This window comes from Grus americana, chromosome Z (assembly GCF_028858705.1).
Source record: "Grus americana isolate bGruAme1 chromosome Z, bGruAme1.mat, whole genome shotgun sequence".
Taxonomy (NCBI): Eukaryota; Metazoa; Chordata; class Aves; order Gruiformes; family Gruidae; genus Grus; species Grus americana.
In genome coordinates this window covers 60,543,892-60,567,453 of record NC_072891.1, presented here as the reverse complement: position 1 = coordinate 60,567,453, position 23,562 = coordinate 60,543,892, and positions in this window count along the sequence as shown.

Below are 23,562 nucleotides of genomic sequence, written 5' to 3'. Positions count from 1 at the left end.
CTTAACACCTGCTGGAGGCTGGCAAACTCATGTCTACTGTGCTGTCTTTAGTATGTACTATGCAGAAGGAAAAACAACTGATGGTGGAATAGAAGTAAAAAGAACATGGTTGCCCAGTGAAGGAAAGCTCCGACATTAAAATTACACCTTCTTTACATTCTTAGTTTTTCCATTAAACCCTAATATTATGTAGCACTCATTATAGCACTATATCAACTAACACACATACACTTTGATTTTCACTTTGAATTAGATAAAGCAGCAGGTCTTTCATCCTCTTTATCCTCCATAAAGAGACTTGTGATACAAGAGGCAATGGTTGCCAATGATTTTCAATTTTTGTGAAAACTTGGATTTAATATGTATTTATAACGTTCAGTCTCTCAGCTCATAATATATTTATGTAGGTCATCTGCTGATAATTAACAGCTTTGACAGAATTTTATGGTAAATTTTGGAATTTCATGAATTTTCTCAGAGAATGAAGTTAGATGGAGGGGGAAGGGTATGGTAGCAGCTCTGCAGGTTGGTTTTTTGAAGGAAAATGTAAGAATTAAATCATGAAACAGAGGTAGTTGCTTACTATGAATGCAATGTTTTTCAGCTTTTTAAGAATAACATCCTTTATGGGTTTTTTTGAAGTGTTGGTAAATGATTTAGACACCAAGTGCTTTTTAGTAGCACCTCCACTAGAATCTGACAGCTGTTTAGCAAGAATATAGCTTTATCCTTGGTGTAGTTCCTCCAGAAATGAAAAGTACTATTAATGAATTAAAGAATGTAAGGAAGATCTCTTACAGTATTCTGTTAAAAGAATAGTGATGAGAGTTGATGATAGTGGTAAGGAAGGAAAAAAAGTAATAGAAGGAACTTTTCCAGGTCAATCCAAACATTCCCCATGAAACACATCCTTCAAAAATTTCTTCTAAGCACCATTTGTACATCAGGAAATAACTTTTACTCCTGCCATTTCTAGGTATTGTAGGCATTGAACCAGCAAATACAGTATTTAGTCATCACATATTTCAGTAATCCCCTAATAAACTATAGCTAAGATATTTATTAGAGTGTCACAACTGTCACAGGATAGTAGATCAAATGATAAAATAATTAAATGCTTAACAGCGAGAAAGGGCCTGGATTTTATTGTTATGCCTCTACTTATGTGTCTTAGACACAGCTCTGTTTTTAGTAAAGATTGATAGTGAAAAATAGAGATTAGCCTTTTTCTTGTTTATGAGGTGGGTCATAAACAAGCTGTTAATGTATTTCATAACACATAAAATTAATATATGCTGTAAGGACTATGCACAAATGTTAATGACACTGAGCAGGATTATTATTATGTTGTTAATCACAAAACTGTTACTACCATAACAGTAACTATCCCTCTTTTACTTCATACTCAGGAGAAAGCAGTCAAATGTCCCTTCATAACAAAAAGCACATTCTACTACGATGAAGTAAAAATTAAGATTTTAAATACCTTTTTTCATCTTGCTTTCATGATCGTATTCTTTACTATGAGGGGTTTCTGCTCACAGATCAAAGACAGATATTGCTGAATTAAGGTATAATCAAATAACCCAAATCCTTTGGCTTTGCCTTGTCCGTGCATGTAGATGGAAAGTCAACTACAACTAAGCTTTCTCAACTTAACAGATGAAGATTACCTTCTTGCCTGTCGCAGTCAATTCTATGTGCATTTCAAATGTTCCCTCAGGGTATTAATGTATATAGCTAGTTTACACTGATCAGCTAAAATGGATGCCCTAATCACATACACAAGGACACTGGAACTGAAATAAGAAAGCAAGTGGCCTCTTGGGAATACAGTCTCAGGATAACTCTCCATTATTGTTATCAGTCTTACAATCTGAAAGTCACATTCAGAATATTATTTATTACATCTTCCTATGGATTTTAACAGAGTATGCAAAAGGTGAACTTAAAGGCTTGTAACCCATCAAATCCTTGTTATAAAGTCTTTTTGCCCTTTTACAGCTGAAAATAATTTCTGAAACAGAAACTTCCAAAATTTGGAAGTTTGAAGAAAAATTATATATCACTAACAACAGCTCTGTACAACCTCTATTTGCATTTCAAAGGAATTCCATTGCTATTTTGGAGCAATCTTATCTCCTTCTCTTTCTCTCTGTTTCTCACACCCACACAGAATTGTGCAGAGAGGGAGGGAGAGAGCCAGAGAATGGTGTCTGTTGGATAGCATAATTACCTGATAGATGTCAACCATTATAACAGTTGTTTAAATGTATAAATGTTTAAATATATAAATTGTTTAAATAAACAGTTGTTTATTTTCCTGCTAAAGTAGGCGGACTAATACAATATCCCACAGAGAAACCAAGTTCCATTCTGCTGTTTTCTATAACAGCGTTGAAAATAACCTGCAGCCAGATCATAAAGACTCAGATGCTTACAGTGGGAATTGAAATACCTGCAAATCAATGATCCTCCTGGCTAACTATAAAGGCCTTGTAAACACCATAAGCAGCTGCATTTCTTTACTTATCTTTTCCAAATGCCTACAGTATCACTTCTTCACATGCTCAGAAGTGTCTCTGTCTGGGCAAGATAGTTCCTTCCTGTTGAGGCTCTTCTACTGGGAAGATTTGTCTGCTTCACACTTCAAGGAAGCAGAATTGGCACCCATCTTCAAGGGTGAATTACTTAGAATGGATGCAGATAATGGCAGTCATTAACATATACTCAGTATTTCTTTTTTGCAATGTCTAGACAGATCCCTGCGTTGAATGCTAAATTGTTTTTGAACAGTATGCTAAAGCTCCTAAACATTCATTGGCTAACAAAGGCATTTAACTTAGGTATTTCACTCTGGGTTGTGGATTCCACAGTGAACAGGAAGCATTTAAAAAGTTAAGCATGGAAATCATGTGTGCCATAGTGTCTAAGACATTTTTTGAACTTTGTTCTTACTGCCATGTCTTCTGCTAACTAAGCCAGTTTCGCCAGTTAAGGAGATCTGGATTATGGAAATGTTTTCAGACACGCACGTTCAGCAGCTCTTTATTTTACACTTGCATGTACTACTTTCAGACCGAAACTGTATTTCAGTGCGGCTGCTGTACTACATATCCTTCCACTATGAAATGTAGTTCTTACTGTTTACACACTCTACACACTCTTAAAATTAACCCTTAGTGTTTATTGCCAGGTTTGGCTGCTTTTTCTATCTCAAGGATACTTTGTTTTCCTCTCAAGAGAAATTTAAACTGTAACATATTTTGAATTTAAAAGCCATCGGATTTGTGTTTTATGTTAAAACCTGAGGTGAGAGTGAAAAAAAAAAAAAAAAGAAAAAGAAAAAAAAAGCCTAGACTGGCCTGTAAGGGCAGGATGACCCTTGGAGGCAAAAGCGGTTCATAGTGTCTCTTTGTTGTTGCCATCGTAATTTCTTCCACTTCAAATTATTATAGAACAAGTCATAAGTTCTTTTGGTTTCTCTACTGATTAATTTTTAACAAAAGACATTTGTAACTTTGCATAACAACTTTTAATTGAACATTTAAAAAAAAAAAAGTCGCCCAACTCTTAAAAAAAGAACTCAGTAGTATGCTTTGATAGTACGTTAAAATAGTACACAGCACAACTGATATTTCTAGAAATTTTAATTTTAATTAAATAAGCAATCTCTGATTCCCATTTCCCTCCTTGAAATTAACTGAGAGTGAGCAATTTTAGATTATATCGTCTATTGTCTCAAACAACAGATGGTTCAATATTTCTACATATCTCAAGTTTCCCACTTTGTTTCCAGTGGAGACAATTTACTGAAGAAAAGTAAAGTGCAATCTAAATTAGAAGTCTTGAAGTACTCTGCTTAATTACATACAGATGGATAAAATGTAACCTTAATCTAGAAGCTGATGTGGTTCTCAGGTACAGTATGGCCCAGCTGTTTTATATATTTATGGCTTTTTTTATTCCTGTAAATTCAGAATAATTCATAATGTGGAACTCAAAAGGATGAAGCACAAGTCTTAGGCATATTATGTATTTAGGAACACTTAACTTTGAAGAACTAACTTTAATTTTTTTTTAAGATTTGTCATTTTGACAAAATATATATTATATTCATTAGCGTATAGTTCCAAAACAATCTACTTTAAACCCTTGTGAGAAGTCACTGGTGCAAAAATTCTTTCTGTATATTATGCTTTCCTTCCTTACAGGTAAAACTGACCCAAAAAACTAATTTGTCATTACTTTTCCTCTGATCTGAAGTTGCTTAAAGGGTAGTTTAACTTGCTCTTTGCGGCATTTCAATTCTGGTTAAATACTCTTGTAGAATATGTGTGACAATAGCAGAGGAATGAGGTTTGGTTTTAAATTGCCTCTTTCTCATTTACAAATCATTTTTATTTCTGTTTATGTTTCATGATTAGTAGACATATAGTTCATGTAATTAAATAGAACAACTGGAAATAAATTGATTTAGCTACATGCAGATAGTTGTTTATGATGCTTTATTCTCAGGTTCTGATGAGTAAAGCTGAAAGTTTTAAGAAAAACTACAAAATAATAGCTGATGCTAAATATGAAATCTAAAAAGAATAATAATTTTTACTGAAAGTTATAAATCTTTAGGAATAAATAACTACTTTTGTGAATATCCAGTAAGTGTCCAAGTACTTTTTAAAAAAAATAGTATAAACTGACAAGCTAGAGTCATTGCTTCTCTTCTGAATTTTGTTTTCATTCCAGGAAAGAAAAAAAAAAAAAGTTTGATTTAGTAAAAGTAAATAGACATAGGCATTCTGTACTAAATAGAAGATTCGTTCATGACGTTAACTATTCTCTGGACACAAATAGATTTTGTAATCTATTTTATTTTAAAACACAATTCAGATGAAACAATTAAAAATGCAAGGGAACAAATACACAGAAGTACTCTGAAGAAATAACATGAACAGCATTAAGCAACAAGTCCATACTACCAAAACATTTCACAATCAAACTGTTTAAACAAGCACTGCATGATATATCATGACACTAGTTTAATCATTGAGTAAATAAACAGTCACTTACAGTAAGTATGATCCCACTATGCTCAGCAAGACTGCTATCCAGTTTGATTCATTTTAGGCCCACTCTTTAAATATTATACTCTTTCTTAACTCTTGAGTCTGCCTTGACACTAGACAGCTTTCCTTAGAAATATGTTAGTCATTTTACATGAAGAAAAGACATCAGATGTCTGACATGGACAGGAAATCTTGAATATTCTGCAGAGCACTCTGTAGTGTTTATTGATTACCTTGTATTCAAATGTCTCTTAGTTGTTTCTTCCCTGGCATTCTTATGGATTTAGATTTGTATGTATGTTCACTGATATTGAGTAAGATAAATATTGATATGGCTGGTAACAAACTGGATGTATAAAACCCTAAATACAGCAATATAAGAATGGTTCACCAAAATGATGGGGAAGATCATCAATGCAAGAGAAAAAAGAAATTGTTTAGACAAATTGCAAAGAAAAGTTTACATTGATCAATAATCCTGGAGAGGGAGGCAATAGCTCTCAAAAGTCATGTTAACTTCCATCACAGGGCTAATAGAAATGGAAATAGTTTCAACATGTCCTGAAGAGCAAATGGAAAGACAAGTACATTTGATCTTAAACTGAACACAGTACTTGTACACAGAAGATGAAAGTTTGGTCTGGGAAATTTAAAGCCACTGTCAGAAAACTAAACCATAAGTCTGGAAAGTAATGGCTGCAAATCTATCCAGAGTAAATAGTCAAGACATCTATGAAATATGAAAGATGCAAATAAGTGCAGGAGAATGAAGCAGAAAAGAGTTATCTATGCATTGCCTGGAAAGGGAATTTAAATGTAATGAGTGGAGTAGCCATATTATTCCCTGCTACCTTCCACCCTGCCATCCCTGGAAATTCCTTTACAGTATTATCTGAACCAAAATGCCAGTGCCAACAAGAGCAGATCTGGAGGAGATAGTTTCAGTCTCCCTATTTATGATTTACCTTTATATAACATATCATCACTAAACAAAACAAGTTCCCACTCCTTCTGCATTTCATCAGTTTTCAGAAAGCCCTTGATAGCAGCAGTAATCCTAATTCCTTTATGAAAAAGCATATACCTTCTGGAACCTTCAAGAAGATATCAAATACACTGAATTCATCAGTTCTGTTTAGTGGGCACTACTCCAGTTAAACAAAGATGTGTTTTGACATCATTGTCCTTATTGTCACTTTTCATTTTCCTATGAGACTTCCGGCCTAAAAATACAAATTGTAAGAATAGGAGGCTGGTTGGAATGCCTGAAGATATCGATTTTGCTGATGGTACCTGCACCTTGCAGTTAATGATAAATGAAACACAATAAAAGACCTACAGCTTAGTAAGAATTGCTCATGAATTCTGTCTTTATGACCAATAAGTCAAAAGTAAAAGTTTAGCTACATAAAATGACATCAGATAACACCATCTCTAAAAGGTAAAGCACTGCAGAACTATTGTATTTACTTGCCTACGCAACATAAATCTGGTGGCTATATCTGTGATAAGGCAAGCTCCCATTTTTAGAAGCTCACAGTAACAGACAAGTATCAAATATTAAGCAATGTTCTCAGCATGCATCTATCTGAATAAATCCAAATCATAGAAAGTCAACAAATCCATCCAACAGTTAAATTGTTTTCAGTACAGATGCTGGCAGTATACATTCAGACTAAAGCGGCCAGATAGAATAAGTGCTATTGGAAGAATTACTTACAATTGCACAAATGGCAGACAGACTTCGATATTTATTGAACTAAGTTTTTGTTTGGGAAAACAAAAGTAAATTGACTCACAGGGACCTTTTGAGCCACTTAAACTTTTTGAACCAACTTTACAGATTAACAATTTGAGGAAATTAAAGGGATATCTGCCCAGGATAACCTTGGTTAGCAAAGACAGAAATTTGCCTCCTGCTCTTAGTGATGTATGCTATGAAAATTGCCGTGATGGTACCATATAGCACTCTCACTCCTTTGAACCACTGAATTAGAACAGACAAAACATTTGCATTTCATTCTTATGCATACTAAGTATTCACACCTATTGGAGGACTGATATTTTTCTATATAGAAAATTTAAAATAGCTACAATACATGTGGTTGTGTTCTCAGATCTGTAACTGATGCATCAATTGCTTTTTCTGTTTTTTAGTAGTGGGCAGAACGTACTAAATTATTCACTTGCAACCAGACAATCAATACATTTAACTGTAGTTCTAATGCAGAGATGACAAACTATTTCGGTGTAAAAAAATGTACATATGTACATACATGTGTTGGGTTTACGTGGCAAGGTTTTGGTAGCGGGGGGGCTACAGGGGTGGCTTCTGTGAGAAGCTGCTAGAAGCTCCCCCTGTGTCTGATAGAGCCAATGCCAGCCGGCTCCAAGATGGATCCGCCCCTGGCCAAGCCAATCAGCGCCTCTGTGATAACATATTTAAGAAGAAGAAAAACACTTAGAGAGCTTTTGCAGCCAGAGAGAGGAATGAGAAGATGTAAGAAACTCTGCAGACACCAAGGTCAGTGCAGAAGGAGGGGGAGGAGGTGCTCCAGGCACCGGAGCAGAGATCCCCCTGCAACCCGTGGTGAAGGCCATGGTGAAGCAGGCTGTCCCCCTGCAGCCCATGGAGGAAGGATGAGGGGGTGTAGAGATTCCACCTGCAGCCCGTGGAGGACCCCACGCCGGAGCAGGTGGAGGCACCTGAAGGAGGCTGTGGCCCATGGGAAGCCCACGCTGGAGCAAGTTCCTGGCCGGACCGGTGGACCCGTGCAGAGGGGAGCCCACACCAGGGCAGGTTTGCTGGCAGGACCTGTGACCCCGTGGGGGACCCAGGTTGGAGCAGTTTGCTCCTGAAGGTCTGCACCCCGTGAGAGGGACTCCATGCTGGAGCAGGGGAACGATGAGAGGAGTCCTCCCCCTGAGGATGAAGAAGCGGCAGAAACACCGTGTGATGAACTGACCGCAACCCCCATTCCCCGTCCCCCTGTGCCGCTGAGCAGGGGGAAGGTTGAAGCCGGGAGTGAAGATGAGCCCGGGAAGATGGGAGGGGTGGGGGGAAGTGTTTTAAGAGTTGATTTTATTTCTCATTCCTCTACTGTTTTGCCTAGTAATAAATTAGATGAATTCCCTAAGTTCGGTCTGTTTTGCTCATGACAACAATTAGTGAGTGATCTCTCCCTGTCCTTATCTCGACCTACAAGCATTTCGTTATGCCTTTTCTCCCCTGTTTAGTGAATAAGGGGAGTGAGAGAGCGGCTCTGGTGGGCACCTGGCCTTCAGCCAGGGTCAACCCACCACATACACCATCACTTGTTTAGAGTATTTATTCTAAGTAGAGCTGTGCTATACCTCTTCCATCCTTATCCGCTGTTAAATGGATAAAATTCTAATGTAACTGTCCATGACCCAGCCAATGAATTTGCAACTTAAGCTCAACCAAACACAGCAAAGTAATATGGGTCAGCAAGGTAAGCTGCTTGACCTAACACTGAAAGCCGTAATAGAAATACCAAGGCTAGAACAAAGATAAGTATGAATTGGAATTAGAGCACAATCATTTATTTAAACAGTGCAATTATCTGCTGGTAAATGGTAGATTTACTATCTTCTGTTGTTAAAACTGTAATTTTGTCCATCTTTGTTGTTACATGATTTTTTTTCTTATTTTCATATAAGGCAGGTCGTAAGCAATCTAGTTCGGAAAGTACAATATTCAAGGCCTATGATATACAGTAATCAAGGTATATTTCCATGAATCTTGTCTGAAATACAGATTTAAATCATATCTGTAAATTTATATTTTCCTATATAGTCACTATGTTGGCACTGCAGCCAAACTATAATTGTGCTTTCATATTTTGATTGTTTCTTCCCCAGGACATATGTTATTTTCATTTGGCGTACTGTGCTGCTTGGTTTATGCCTTTGTCGTGGTTTAGGCCCAGCCGGTAGCTGGGTGCCACGCGGCTGCTCACTCACCCCTCCCCCAGCGGGACGGGGAGGAGAAGTATAAGAAAAGGCTTGGGTCGAGATAAGGACAGGGAGAGATCACTCACTAATTATCATCACAAGCAAAACAGACTGAACGTAGAGAGGAGATTCATCTAATTTATTACTAAGCAAAACAGAGTAGAGGAATGAGAAATAAAATCTTAAAACACCTCCCCCCACCCCTCCCATCTTCCCAGGCTCAACTTCACTCCCGGCTTCAACCTCCTCCCCCGCCAGCGGCACAGGGGGGTGGGGAATGGGGGTTGCGGTCAGTTCAGCACACATTGTCTCTGCCGCGTCTTTGTCCTCAGGGGGAGGACTCCTCTCAACGTTCCCCCGCTCCAACGTGGAGTCTCTCCCACAGGCTACAGTCCTTCACAAACTGCTCCAGCGTGGTCTCTCCCACGGGGTGCAGACCTTCAGGAGAAAACTGCTCCAGCGTGGTCTCTCCCACAGGGTGCAGACCTTCAGGAGCAGACTGCTCCAACCTGGGTCCCCCACGAGGTCACAAGTCCTGCCAGCAAACCTGCCCTGGCATGGGCTCCCCTCTTCATGGGTCCACCGGTCCGGCCTGGAACTTGCTCCAACATGGGCTTCCCACGGGGCCACAGCCTCCTTCAAGTGCCTCCACCTGCTCCAGCGTGGGGTCCTCCACGGGCTGCAGGTGGAATCTCTACACCCCCTCATCCTTCCTCCATGGGCTGCAGGGGGACAGCCTGCTTCACCATGGTCTTCACCACGGGCTGCAGGGGAATTTCTGCTCCGGCGCCTGGAGCACCTCCTCCCCCTCCTTCTGCACTGACCTTGGTGTCTGCAGAGTTTCTTACCTCTTCTCACTCCTCTCTCCGGTTGCAAAAAGCTCTTGCAACTCTTTTGTTTTCCTTCTTAAATATGTTATCACAGAGGTGCTGATTGGCTTGGCCTTGGCCAGGGGCGGATCCATCTTGGAGCTGGCTGGCATTGGCTCTGTCAGACACAGGGGGAGCTACCAGCAGCTTCTCACAGAAGCCACCCCTGTAGCCCCTCCCGCTACCAAAACCTTGCCACACAAAACCCAACACCCTTTCAATGTGGTGCTTAGCTTTCCTGTTGAACGTACTCTCCTTTGTGGTGTGGAATGGCGGGTGTCCCTGTGGTATATGAAACATGGTCAGGGAAAATAAGAGAATTTTGCTGTGTTGGTAAAACTAACGCACTCTGCGTATGATTACAGCTACTTACAGAACAGAAGTTTGGCTTATTGTTCAATATGTGTGTATAGAAACCAACTAGTTCTCCCACAACATGTGCACAAGCCAAGAATCTAGCCTGTTTTGTTTTTTTTTTTTTTTCCCCTCCAGGTACCAGTAAAACCTTAGTTTGCTACAGGGAAAGCTATCAAAATCTATTTCAAAAAAACTAGGTCATCAATAAAATTTTGAAAGACGCCTATTTTCTTCTTACTGTAACCAACATCTATAGTATTTGGAAAACAGCTTTAGTTTCATGGCTTTAGTAAATAAAATATATTATCTGCAGTTATGAAATAGAAAATTTGTTCAAAAAATTTGCAACATTTCAGTATCAACACCAGTGGTCACAATTTAAAAAAAAATGACTGATTCAGAAACCATGCAATCCAATAAACGATCTTCCAAATAGCCATCATTCCCATGTCTTTCTTCACTTAACACAAAAGAATATAAAGTTAAATTGCAACACTCTTCCAAATGTGCGCATTATTCAATTACAAGTTATATCAAAATAACCAAATATTTGCTTTGAATGTATTTTGGATTTGCACTACTTGTGCATTTGACTCCCATAATAGATAGCTTGCACTTGTCATTCAGCTGACACAACAGCAATATCTTTAAAATTGGATTCAATGGATTGCTTTAAAGCTCTCTGTGCTTGTTTAGTACTTTCAATAGGACATTAGCCAGCATAAAATGTCTCTGTAAGGTCGATGCAGCAGATCTGATGATTACACTTGCTGTGCATTGCTCAATATATTTGTGCCTCCTGTTTGAAGTTCTGTATTCTGTCTGTTTAGCCTTTCATTTCCCATCATCAACATTTATGCCCAAACACCTGGAAAAACAGTATTCACACAGAGACAGACACATAGACACAGAAACACGCACACACGTACACTGGAACCAATTAGCAGCTCTTTTCAAAGTTTAATTCTATCTTAGCTGTTTATGGGATAGATATTAATCTGTGTTCTTTCTAAATTAGTATCAAATAATCTAAGAACATTTAGAGTAATACTGTAACATCTGTTTTTAAAATCCATCCCTTTCCCCACATCAGTTTATCTCAGCCTCTGATTTCATCAGTGCAAACACTGATATTCTGTTGAACATGGGAGTACCATTAGCTAATGTTCCTCAGTCTTCCAGCTTGTCCCCCTTGATTTTATGCTCAGCGTAACAGGAGTGAAGCTGCCTAAGAGAAAGTCACGACTTGCCACGACCTTGACTGAGGAGTCCAGAGGTCCTGTCTATGTGACAAAAGCTGCACTGCACACCCACAGACATAGTGGAGGATCCCAAATAACACCCTAGTGGGCTACTCCCAGGCCCATTACAGAAGCTATCAGCCCGTCCAAGTTCCATCTCCACAAGCCTGGAGGAGAACAGCATGGCAGGTGGGAAAACAAATGAAGGACTCGCAGAAACCACCACCTTGTCCGCGTCCCTCCCAGGACTGTCACAGCTGAGTCTCAGCCCTATTGTTCAGGTGTGAAACCCATCACCATGCGTGACTAGAAGCAACTCTCCAGATCACCTTTCAGACTAACAAGAGTTGCTGCGTAGGGTGGGACACATTATGGGATGCAGTGGAAAAGCTGTTGCAGAGCACATAGGATTTATTACAGGATTTTTAGGGGAGGAACCAAAGGTGGGGCAAGGGTGGTGTTTAGCTGATATGAGGAGGGACAAGAGTGGGAAAATAGAGGGATAAAGGGATGAAAAGGTCTGGTCATGTGTATACAGCGTGCTAGTCAGTACGCTTGTCTGCCCTGTGCGTGGTCAGCACAGCCTGTCCTGTCTCGTCTACTTGCTAAATTGCTTTCTCTTTCCTGGGTGACAAGCTTTGTTCTGCGTGTGCACAGCATCTGAGTCCAGCCACTGGGGTCAGACCACAGGCTGGAGGGACCATGTGTCGGTGGCACAGCAACTGGAGTGAGTACAACTGTGCAAGCATGTCAGTGGAGACCAAGCTGGACCAGCTAGTGAGCAGGAGAAGTGGCCTGGGAGCAAGGGGCTGAGTGGGTCTCTAAGGGCTAGCTCTGGGTATGAGAGTGACCATGAGTCTCTAGGGGTGAGAGCACATGGCCAGCTATTGGGACCTGGAAATTACTTGCCAGCTCTATGTCTGTGATGGTCTATGCCAGCAACAGAAGTGAGGCTGCAGCCCTGGGGGCTTGTATGTCCAGGTGTCAGCAACTGGGGAGACTGGGATCTCAGGGTAGATACTGGGCAGACTGAGTGTCAGACCCCAGCTGCTGGACAGATCCACAATGTACATATCTATATTCATAGAATCATAGAATGGTTTGAGATGGAAGGGACCTTAAAGATCATCTAGTTCCAATCCCCCTGCCATGGACAGGGACACCCTCCGCTAAACCTGGTTGCTCAAAGCCCCATCCAACCTGGCCTTGAACACTCCAGGGAGAAGGCAAGCACAATTTCTCTGGGCAACCTCTTCCAGTGCCTCACCGCCCTCACAGTAAAGAATTTCTTCCTAATATCTAATCTAAATCTACCCTCTTTCAGTTTAAAGCCCCTACCCCTTGCTCTATCAATACAGGCCCTTGTAAACAGTCCCTCTCCAGCTTTCTTGTAGGTCCCCTTTACGTACGGGAAGGCCGCTATAAGGTCTCCCCAGACCCTTCTCTTCTCCAGGCTGAACAATCCCAACTCTCTCAGCCTGTCCTCATAGGAGAGGTGCTCCAGCCCTCTGATCATCTTTGTGGTCCTCCTCTGGACCCACTACAACAGGTCCATGTCTTTCTTAATATAGGGGCCCCAGGGCTGAACACAGTACTCCAGGTGGGGTCTCACAAGAGCAGAGTAGAGGGGACAATTGCCTCCCTTGATCTGCTGGCAACACTTCTTTTGATGCAGCCCAGGGTACGGTTGGCTTTTGGGGCTGCAAGCGTGCATTGCCAGATCATATTCAGTTTTGCATCCACCAATATCCCCAAGTCCTTCTCCTCAGGGCTGCTCTCAATCCCTTCATTCTCCAGCCTGTACCCATGTTTGGGATTCCCCCTGCCCAGGTGCAGGACCTTGCACTTGGCCTTGTTGAACTTCATGAGGTTCACAGGAGCCCATGTCTCCAGCCTGCCATATATATTCTCATTAGTGGACATCCATCCTGCCCAGCCAGAAGGGGGAAAAGGATGAGGTTGTTGGTGCTGTCTGTGTTCATGTAAGTGCTCTGAGTGTCTGTGATCTGTGTGTCTGGCCATGTATGTATATATTGTATGAATGTATGTACAAATGCAGTGTACATGTGTGCTTTGTGTGCATGTGCCTACTGGGAATGTATCTTCAGCCTCACGACAAGTTGACCTGGGCACATGGAGCAGCAGCAGCCTCACCTGTCTCAGGCTGTTGGATCCAACACGATACATTTTCCTCTAACACTGCTCTATGCAATAACTCTTCTCAAAGGCTGTAGAATTTATTTCCTAGTAAGGAGTACCATGTGGTGCTACTATGTAAGAATGTACTAGCAAAACCAAGATGCATTAAGACAAGTGTAAATTGGAAGCTGAACAAAAGATTCAAGTTGCTTAACATATACCCATGTATACTTCTGCAAAACGGATGAATTAACTCTGATTAGAGGAGAGGGAAAACAAAGATCTAATGAGTCCCTCCTTTGATTTTCCCCAGGAAGATCAAGGTTCTGCCACTGTGTCAGAACATTGAGTGATGGGCTCTCTGCCTTCCTAAAACACTCTGGGGTGGTCTTAGGTGCAGCAGGTTTCTCACTGGGTCCTGTTTTCCAAACCAGAGTAAGATGCTTTTCTTAATTTCTGTGGCCTAATTTAATGACTGCATTTCTCCAAGCAAGCTGGAAGTTTCCAATGAAACTAGTTTCTTGTCTATCAATAACCCCTTCTTTGAGTTAAGCTTATTTTTGGCATTATGAAACATAAGCTAACAGTGCTAGAACAATGAACGTATTTTATTTCTATAGTATTGACAACTGAATTGATAGAATGACAGTGAAAGAAATTATAAATTAAGCATAATTATCCAAATATACAGAGATTCCTATCATTCATATGCTCTTCCTAGTATAAGATCCAGGTCTACAAAAAAAAAAGACCAGTGAGGAATTTGTCATTTTATAACAGATCTTGTATATAATACTAAGATAGTGATTCAGGTAAATTTCTATTCAGTTTTTGAAGATTAATTAAATCTATTTCATTATTTATTTTTTTTCCTTGTGTTCCACAATTAGCAAAGGAGCATTTGGACAAAAGACATATTATAGAGAGATATTTGTATGCATCACCTCATAAATCTTCAATTTGTTCAGCAGAATAGAATAATACATAGTGATGTGAAGTGTAATATTTGCTTTTTATCTTCTGTTTGTCCCATTTTTGTTGTACATATACCCTGCTTAGCCAGAAATCCAAAAGTTCTTGATCTCATTGATTTTATCCCTTCTTCCACTCTCCAATACCCTCATGGTGTTATCTGAAATAACTGTATATATGAATTATATATAGTTTAATATATAGTTTTATATATAGTTTCTAATATATAAAGCTTACATATAGTTATATATATTCCATATATATGAAATAACTATATATATGAATTTAACAGTGAAACAGCAAATTGAGTTTCCTTTTTTTTGCTAAGCACTAGCATTCCTTTGTTGTCCTTTTCACAAAGGAAGGTTAAAGGCTCATAATGAATTCCTCATACAGAAGGGTGTTTATAACTGTTGGTTTGGTTGAAGTCTAATGGGTCATCAGGGACTTGGTATCTGAATGACTGAAAAGCAGAGGAAACTGCTCACAGTGGAACTGAAAAGGAGTTTTAACTGGGGGAAAAGTTGATATGCCTTACTATCTGCAAAAATAGATCTTACAGGAACAAGTCATCATGCAACTCTTGTATCCTTTTTCGGCAAAGTCTTTCTCCTAAAATTTCCTATTACATTGAAATTTCACTAATCATAGTGGTACAAGGATGTCTTGTGTAGTCAGAAAGTCAACAGCCTCTCATGTTTTTATCTACAGCTTTGCAGAGTATGTTTCTTTTTTGATCTGAAACATGCATCCATGCTCAGGAACATGTAGAACAGCACCAAAAAAAATTTAGCTCTGAAGGACATAACATATGCCTGCTGTAGAAGTGTTACAAACAAGGGAAGTATATAATATATTAAGTCATCAGAATATACATTTTCTTAATAATTATTTATTTCAAATAAAAATGTCATGGTCATATGAGATTAACATCTCAAAGTACTGAATATAATACTAAAATAATGCATTCATCTGTGTCACTTCGGTCATATGGTAACTGTGACTGTGCAAATTCCTTGCATTCTTTAATCTTTAGTTTGCTAACTCCCATAATATCTTTCCAAGGATCCAATGGCAATGCCATTATCCCTAGTTTAGAAATGACATATTGAGGCCCAGATGAGTTAACTGATAAAAGGTCTCCAAGGTACCCTGTCTCCAATAAGGTACTGAGACCACTTCTAAAACTCAGGCTAGTGTCCTATCTTAAAGGTCCTTTTCTGGAGCATAAATGTCCTTTTTACTGCAGTTTCCCTGATCTGTGTGCCAGGTAAGGAGCACAGAGGTGACCCTCCAATAATCAGGAACTGCAGCTGGAGAAAAGTCTATTTAACATTCCTTCACCCTCAAGAAATCAACTGAGGCAGGGAGAAATCTGGACATTAATAAGAAAGAATATCTTCCTCCTTGTAAGAATAAAAATGTGGAAAGATCAAGCTTCATGCTTCAGGCATAGCCTTCCTTGGTACTTATACTTCTCCTAAAGCATTTGGCATTAGTTGCTGTGAGATATAGGAAACTGCACTAATTGAAGAACTCACGTGATCTGCAATAGCAATTCCTAGGTCTCTACATTTCTAGCAATGTAACGTCTGATTTTCAAAGATGCTGACTATCTATTCTCCACTGATCTGATACCTAGCCTAAAAGACATGTTTTTGGCTTATGAAAGGTTTTATTTTCCTGATTTCCAGGCCTTTGCATTGAAATGAAAGTCTTGTCTCTTCCACACTGCAGCTTAAAATACAACTTTTATTCACTGTGGTGTATTATAATAACACATCAGGCAAAAGTAATATCTCCTTTGACCCTTTGAGTCAAATAGAAATACTTAAGAGCAAATTTAATGACTGTTACAGTAATTTCCTATGCCTGTAAGTAAATTGTAATTGCAGGCGCACTCAGAAAATCAAGTTTTGCATACTAAAGTAGTTTGCCTTTGTTTTTACAGCACAGTAATTATACTCTTTGCAAGGACCATTCACATTCAAAAGCATCACAGACATAGCCACTACAGGCAGTGAGTAGGAAGGATCTTCTTCTAGAGAATGAATTACTATTTTGCACAAACAAACAGACTTATGATTACAATATTTCTAATACAAGTGCGCTTTTAAAAGTCCCAGGACTTTAAAAATTAGTTTCAAAAGTTTTTTATCTAATTTGTCCCTATAAAGCTCTTCCGCTGCACTCAGGCTGAAGAGAAACCTTTTCTATAGGCATGGAGTATAATGGGTCAGAAAATGAGGAGACCAATTATGGAGTAAAAGCAGATAAAACATAGGAGGCACCCGGAGAGACAGAGAGGCTAGCTTTTAAATGCTGTGCAAAAAATGATACTTCTGCAGTTTCAGCTACTTAATTGTAGGAATAAAAAACAAGCTCACTGAGCAAAAAACAATCAGATCAAACCCAGCCTAGATTCAAAATTTGGAATCGTACTCTATCCAGCTCCAAGGGTGCTTGGAGATTTGACTGTGGCTTGGGAGTGAGACAATTTTTAATTCTGATCTAAAGCCTGTAAGTTTTGAGAAATATGGATTTTTCCCTGCACTTAACTGTTCTACAGAACAGTTGGTAACAGTTGTAAGATTCAGTATTTGCCAGTGTGCTTATTAGGTGATATTTATCCTTAAACCTATAAATATATTTTACAGATTGAAATAACTGTCTTTAATTGCCTAAATGCACCCATAATGGCACATTGTTTGGGGGTTTCTCACATAACAGGCTGCATACAAACTCATACAAAGCTGCATTCCCTTCATCTAAAAAAAATATTCAGTACCTGTTTTTTTACTTTTCACTTTCTCTTTTTTATTTGTTTTACAAGTAAGCATTTGACAGCTTAGAAAGCCTTATGTTGGGAAAGGGATTTGGGAACTGGATTTTTACCCCAGAAGGTGGGGCCAGGAAATGCATCAGCCACTCTTGCCGCTTTCTGACAGTTCAAGTCACCAAAGGCATTTGATAAACTTTAATCGCTGTCACAACTGTAAAGGTTACACATGGGACTCAAAAGCACAAATCAGCTACAACACTGGAACGTAAGTGAGTGAGAGGGAAAAGCATGTGCGTACGTGCGTACATGTGTGCATGCGAGACTGCATTTCACAAAAACACCATCAAAAAGTATCAGGTTGTTTTCAGATTAAGAGGAGTGGGAACGTATGATGTTCTTAAATGAAGTGCTTTCATATTTTTTAAACATGGTGGTTTGAAATTTGCATTAAACTATAGCATAAATGTTTTAAAATGCCATTTGAAAATATAGCAATTATATCAAGAAAAGTAGAATTAGCAGTTTTCACACTCCCCTAAATTTAATAATAACACATATCATTCATTCTACCACACTGGAGAACTATTGACTTGAACAGAAAATCCAGTATTTGAATCTATCATGGTTTTTTAATTTTATAATTATAAATAATTTACAAAAAGATGAGCTTTTTTTCCCCAGATGTTCAAGGCATTTTGATCTATTAAAATGATAAGCTGTTTTAAGATTTGAAGTCTCTGAAAGTTTCCCAAATTCAAAAGCTACACTATATTCCTTACAAAAACTGTGATGTACTAACAGCTAGTATGCCAGAGGTATGCTGCAAACAGAAAGCTCAGGAAAGATATTCAGTACCATAGATGTTAACTTTGTTATTCCCAAGGAAGGACAACAGTGTAACTATGAAAAGAGTATACTATTCTATTCTGTTACTCTTCGTGGGGAATGATCCAATTGACATACACAGAACAAGCAGAATGAACTTCCTTATCTATTTCATTAGGAAGCTGTACTGCAACTTTCACACACACACAGGCACACTCACACAAAACCTGCCAAAATCAGACCATGAATATATATGCACATATCGTGTAGTTTCCATGACTCCAGGAAAAAACCCAAAGAAGTCTATCGAGGTGGTATTTTTCTTGTGACATGAAGCAGAAAGGGACAGTACCATGGCTGTACATACAAAGAATCATTGAAAACCAGACGCAGTATGTCTCCCAAACCTGTTTGGAAAAGGAGGCTGGAATAGATAAGATCCTGTGGCCCCTTCTGACCTGATTCCTAGGATTCTATGACCCTATGTAATTGATAATCTTTCTTTTTATCTGTAAAATGCAATTTAATCCATTGTGATTTACTGTTGTTATTATTATTGGATTACTTGTAATACCATATCATGTCAGTACTCTAATCCTGAGGCTGAATCCTTTTGTACTAAGTACTCTAAAAGCAGTGAAATAACATGCTGCATAGACAAGAGATGGCAACAGACAGATCCAGAAATTACAAGGAATGAATAAGACAGTACTAGTCAGTATGATAGGCAATACGCTGAAGCTCACCTGGAGCAAACTGCTGCCAAGTATATGTAAAGTTCAATTGACTTCTGAAGTACAGCAAATACCGAACATTGACAAGAACTTGTGTAAAATCATGCACTGTTCTGCTTAAACAAGTCCGTGTCCGCAAATCAGTTTACACGTTCTTTGCAAAACCGTTTCATTCCATTTCTTCAGGAATTATTTAAAGCTATATGTATTAGATCTCAGGTGTTTCTTACACCAAAGTCTCCATAAAATCTTGGATGCTGAGCAAAGAATGGCTAGCTGTGAGCTATGGTGATCTGCAGCTAGTGCTTATATTTGATGCAGTTTCTTAGTATGAAAATGGTCTGCCTTCTGTTTCAATAGTTCTGACAGATTTGATATTATTACAAACCCCATCTTCGAAACAGAAAAATCCCCAGATCTACTGCACAACAGGAACATCCTTTTTTCTAAATAAGATTCTTGAATTCAATACAGTGTTTAAAGGGCATTGCTATATACACTGATGCCCAGAGTTTATGTAGCAGGTCACATACTATTTTTAAAGAGCCCTATGTGATTTAAAATACTTAAGATTTAGTCATAACATTTCTATTTTTGTATTTAATGATCAGTAAGTAAGTTTTGAAAAGTAAATTCAAATTCTTCATCACTGGACCAATTGCAACAGAGCTCATGGCCTCCCTTTCACCCAACTTTAGAAAAAAAGTTAGCAAAATTATTATGACTGATAGAGTTCACAATGTTTGCAGAAATCCTATCACAGTTAACGGTGCAGTTCACACAGTACAAGAATAGGCTTTGTAGTACAATCTACAAAGTTCAAATGGTATCAGAGAGTTGACACTGGATATAAGTTACCAGCTTTTTCCTTGCCCAGCAGTAGTAACAAACTTGGCTTGGTATTGATGCAGGTATGAGTAATTCGGCCCCAAACATAAAAGAGTTCCTGAGTTCACATAACACATATGAGAACTATATATCACCTCAGGAACTAACCCAGCATATTATTAAAAGAGTACTCCATAAATTTAGTTTTCTCAAGGCAGCTCCTATCTATCTAAGTAAAATAAAGCTTTCTGAGAGATTCAGCTCACTCCCTCTTCCTCTCTCTCTCACTCTTAAATAACTCTTACATACATTTGGTTTAGCTTAAAAAAGGAATGTGTTTATATGTTGTCTAAAGAGAGGCAAGCCCCCGTTATTAACACTAGGGTCAAAGAGAAGATGCTAGAATCAGCTGTCACATATTTTCATTGTTTGAGAGAGATCATGACTGACTGCAAACTTGTCTGCCATGTAGTCAGGACCTCTCTCCAAGATTTTGATTAAGCATAAAGTAAAGCTCAGCAATGAGAATAGTTCAGATTTCTGAAAGCTTGCAAAGGTTATACTAGAAGTTCTCCAAGGTATTTTTATCACTCCTGCTTTCAAATAAGAAAGGATAGATATACTAGCCCAGTCATATTTAGATTTTTTAAACAAGATGTAACATTCCTCAAGGGTCACAAAAAAGAAAAAAAAAGTAGAATTACCTTTCAAATCTGAGATCATCAGAGACTAAGCACTCCACATTCATTTAGCTATGGAATCATTTTACAAACTTTGTTCTTAATTCTTTGGGGTAATCTTCGTTGTATGACACATCACTTTGGAGCCTTAAACTTGTGACAAAAATACTGGGTTTTGCAATATAAATGAATATAGATAAACCCAAATGATCTCATAGCATCAATCAGTGGAAATTTACAGCTCTATCCCACAGTAGTACCAAAAGCCTTTTAAGAGCTGCTGGTTCGTTTTCCTTCAGCAAGCACATCTGAAGCTTTAACTCTGTCATACTTAAAGGAAGTATTATATACATCTTTATGTAGGAGCATATGATGCCTACAACTTTATGTAGTAGCAACATTATGCCACAAAAATTGTTAAATATTAACTTCAGTAAATCTAAGTAAATTCACTTGTTATTGAATTTTTAAAGAAAATAATGTGAAGAAATGTAACAGTAAACTTTAATGATTATACAGAATTATAAATTAAATGTTATTGATGGTTTTGTGGAAATCTATTATTAGCAACTAGATGATGATGATAACCTAATACTTTATATGACATTTCAAAGTATTTCATATATAGAATCATAGAATCATAGAATGGTTAGGGTTGGAAGGGACCTTAAAGATCATCTAGTTCCAACCCCCCTGCTGCAGGCAGGGACACCCTCCACTAGACCACAGTGCCCAAAGCCTCATCCAACCTGGTCTTAAACACTTCCAGGGATGGGGCATCCACAACCTCTCTGGGCAACCTCTTCCAGTGCCTCACCACTGTAAGCAACTCTGTAAATGCACAGGTCTTTAGGATTAAGGCACCTCATATAGAAAAAGCCACCAGGAAAACAAAGTTAAATGTTTAAAAAATAGATTAAATTAATAACCTTAAAACTTCGAGTAGTGATTCTCCTCAGCTGGAAAGGAACAAAAGAGGAGGAGGAAGCAGCAATCTAGCTCTGCAAAGGTTCAAGACATAAGTTCCTGAGGCAAATGATGCCTAGTTCTAATCCTAGCTCAGACAGAGGGTACCAAGTGATGTTAGTTTTAAAGGACATATCATTTGCACTAGCATTTATTTTGTGGCTGAATTTAGTTCAAAATACATGGGTCTCCTCCTCTGATTATTCTAACTTTCTGACTACAGCTTCATACATTGCCCATAAACCCTGCTCCCTGTGGAGCAGCCTTATACACCTATCTTTCTTCTCTAAGCTTCAAATGTATGAGAAATTCTTCCTATTGTTCCTACATATATGTCCAATCACATTATTCAGAGAGTCAGCAGAGCAACATTATGCCATGAAAATTGTTAAATAGTAATTTCAGTAAACCTAAGTAAATTTAATTATTTATTTAAGTGAATTTAAGTAAAACATTTAGTTAATTTAAGTAAATTTAAATAAAACATTAATAGGAAATCTATTTTTTAGAACTTCAAAAACTGAAGTTCTTAGCTTCCTCAGTTTCAATCCTTACAACTTAAAGGTATTGGAGAATGTAAATAGGAATCAACAGAGAGCCACAGTTGAGAAATTATATTGCAAACTTGTTTGCAACAAGCTGATCATCACAGTCTCAGAATAATCACACACCCTGAGATCATCCTGACTATCTGGTCAATGGTAAATGGAATTGTCATTAGACATGATCTGAGGTCAGGCAAGTCACCAGACTTTATATTTATTATCAAGATTTGATGAACTAACTTTTTTCCTGGACTGCTGGGCTAACAGGTTAAGAAACCTGAACAGAAAAGGGAGTTAAAAGTAAATCAGTAAATACAGTGTATGTATGACCTGGATACAAGTGAAGAAATATTTTCCATATTTCCATAATAACAAATGCATGAATCCTGTCTGTCTATACATAACCATCTAATTTAATTTAATTTCCAGGAGGACTTCCATACTTACCTATATGACCCTGCTGGTTTTGTCTAGGATAGAGTTAATTTTCTTCATAGTAGCTAGTATGGGGCTGTGTTTTGGATTTGTGCTGGAAATAGTGTTGATAATACGGAGATGTTTTCGTTATTGCTGAGCAGTGCTTACACAGAGTCAAGGCCTTTTCTGCTTCTCACATCACCCCACCAGTGAGTAGGCTGGTGGTGCACAAGGAGTTGGGTGGTGACACAGCCAGGACAGCTGTCCTCAACTGACCAAAGGGATATTTCATACCATATGATGTCATGCTCAGCATATAAAGATGGGGAAAGGAAGAAGGAAGGGGGAGGACATTCAGAGTGATGGTGTTTGTCTTCCCAAGTAACCATTACATGTGATGGAGCCCTGCTTTCCTGGAGGTGGCTGAACACCTGCCTGCCCATAGGAAAGGGTGAATTAATGCCTTGTCTTGCTTTGCTTGCATGCTCAGCTTTTGATTTACCTATTAAACTGTCTTTATCAACCCATTGGTTTTCTCACTTTTACCCTTCTGATTCTCTCCCCCATCCCACTGTGTGGGGAGTGATCGAGCAGCTGTGTGGGGCTTAGCTGCCAGCTGGAGTTAAACCAGGACATTGACTCTTCAGATATACTTACTCTGGATACTACATACAACTTGGCACTGTTCAAAATCCACTCTAACACTTTCTAAATTCAGTCATTCACACACTGTATATGTTATTTTGCTAAAGTACTGCTACCCGAACTGGGTGAGGTCTCCTTCCATCATTACCTGCCCATCTTCTTTCTTCCTCCTCCTCTAAATGGAAACAATAAAAGCTGAATGGACATATATTTTTCCAGAGTTTTGGAAACAAAAATTATTTTACTCAACACCTATGGAGCTTTTTCTCTGATAAAACATTATCATGATTTATTATTATCATTATTTAATTACCTACCCAGGCAATTGCTAATACATTGCTAAATTGATTGCTAAATGGCTCATCATGTGTTTCTGATGAATGAAGATACCTTAACCACATAGTTGGTGCATGGCTGCCCGGAAACAGAACTAGGGAAGCATTAGGGTTTCAGTAAGTCCTGAAATGTTTTTAAATAATATTCTTTATCATGGACTCAGAGAATGGATTTTTTTCTAACAG